Source organism: Octopus bimaculoides, chromosome 5, assembly GCF_001194135.2.
Source record: "Octopus bimaculoides isolate UCB-OBI-ISO-001 chromosome 5, ASM119413v2, whole genome shotgun sequence".
NCBI lineage: Eukaryota > Metazoa > Mollusca > Cephalopoda > Octopoda > Octopodidae > Octopus > Octopus bimaculoides.
Genome location: NC_068985.1, coordinates 119,790,900 through 119,793,320, shown reverse-complemented (window position 1 = coordinate 119,793,320; position 2,421 = coordinate 119,790,900).

Genomic DNA, 2,421 nt, shown 5'->3' with positions numbered 1-2,421 from the left:
ATATATATATATGTGTGTGTGTGTGTGTGTGTTTGTGTATGTATGTATATATATATATATATATATATATATATATATATATAAGAACATATTAAACAATTTGTGTTTGTTTCTATTGTCCTATGTTAAGAGTTTGAGGAGATTCAATTGCCATTTCTGGCAGTTTATATGACAGCGTGTAATGCCGCATATTGGATTCTTTAAAAATGTTTATGAAAACAATAATTTGCTTATATTTACTACATAACAACGAGAATAATTTTGTCAATGTAGGAATTATCTTATGATATAATACTGTAAAATTCGTTGATAAAGTTCTCCTCATTCGAATGAGAAATAAATCCATGATTAACGGATTCTGCTTCAACCTTTTAGCAATCCAGAGGATAGTACATAGCGTCATATATTTAATTCTGATTGTAGGTCTTCAATCTTTCTCGAGTGTAGCAAAGTTTTCTTGTATCATTATTTCCTTCTAGTAATATCATCTTTTTTTTTTTTGCATATATTACTTATTTCCTCCGAGAGGAATTCAATATATCGTACACATGAAAGCGCCCTTAATATACCTAAGGGTATCGATATTTCCTGATATGATTGGAATTCAGTTTGACGACCTGCTGCCTGAGAAACTTCAAATTAACAATCGTTCTCCTTTCGTTTAAATAAACATTTAGCGTTTCTACCTGCATTGAAACTTTTGTGTACTGAAGACTTCTTATACGCACTCTCCCCAAATGTATGTGTCTACGTGTGTGTATGTGTGTGTGTGTACACGTACTTATACATGCATATATATATCTTTATATTTATATGTGTGTGTGTGTATTAGAATTGATATGCGTTTGTGCTTGTGTGCAAACGAATGCATGTTTGTTAGAAGTACATCTATAATTTATTGATACTTTTGATTATCATTATTCACTTGAAGGCTACATATCAACCCTTACCATTACGGAACTAACTCTATCTAATTAAATTTTAAAGAAATAATATATCATTGAAGGTAATTACCGAGATATACAAATGGTAAGGTAAAAAGTGAACACGATTCGGTCAGATTATACTATCTCAGTAAGGCATAAACTAGCCAAATGCTCATGCGCAATATTGTACATTTGCATTATAGTTTTTTTTTCACTTTCACTTCGTTAATTCTCATTGCAAAATAAATCTCATAAGTTAAAAATCTGAATAAATAAATTCTGTTGCATGTATTTAATAAGCTATCCGTACACTGCCCCACATTTTTAGCGTTTGTAACAGTAAAATATTGGCGTGATGCCGTCATCAGCGGAATCACAAACAGAGGCAGCGTTAACAGAATATTACTCTATGCATATGAAGCCATTGAAACGTAATAATTGATACCGGAAAGAAATGGAATGATCCGAGAAATTTTAGTTCTGGTTTCGGTCAATTTGCTTTGAAATTAATAACAAAATAAGCTTCAATATAAATCATATAAATATTAGTTAATGAAAGAATGCCATTTTTTTCTCTCACAGTATAATTAATATTAATTTTCTTTTCTGTGATCAATATGTTAAAATTAATTTAGCTATTATTTTCCAGTTCTGGTGGTGACTTTGACTGCTTTGCTTCAGTCACTAATAGCAATTCTCACGGCTACTTTTGCGTATATTGTTTAATACAATGTTAAGGCGGCGAGCTGGCAGAATTGTTAGCATGCTTAGCGGTATTTCGCCCGTCGCTACGTTCTGAGTTCAAATTCCGCAGAGGTCGACTTTCTCTTTCATACTTTCGGGGTCGATAAAATACGTTCCAGTTGAACATCGAGGTCGATGTAATCGACTCATCCCCACCTCCCCTAAGCTGCCCTTGTGGCAGTGAGCTGGCAGAATCATTAGCATGCCGAGCAGAATGAACCCCGGAATCTCTTTCAGATTTAAGTTCTGAGTTCAAATGCCACCGAGATCAGCTTTGTCTTTCATCCTTTCGGAGTCGATAAAATAAATACAAATTGAGCACTGTACCAGTTAACTCTCTCCCACCAAATTTCAGGCCTTGTACCCATAATAAAAAGTGTTATGTACAATATTTGCGACATTCTCTTAATTACTTCGTCCAGTACGTCGAAGTATATCTGAGGAAGTCTAAGTAAAGCAAGTAAAAGAATAAAATGAGATACTCAACCATAATTATGCGGTGAATATCAACATTAGTTTGTAGTGTATAAGTATCAAATACATAAATTATATCGGTTTTAAATTTTGGCACAGAGCCAGCATTTTTGTTTAGAAGATGGGTAAGTCGGTTACATTGATCCCAGTATTCAACTGGTACTTATTTTATTGACCTCGAAAGGATGAAAGGCAAAGTCGATCTCGGCGGAATCTGAACACAAAACGTGAAGACGGACGAAATGCGCTAAGTATTTTGCGCGGCGTGCTAACGATT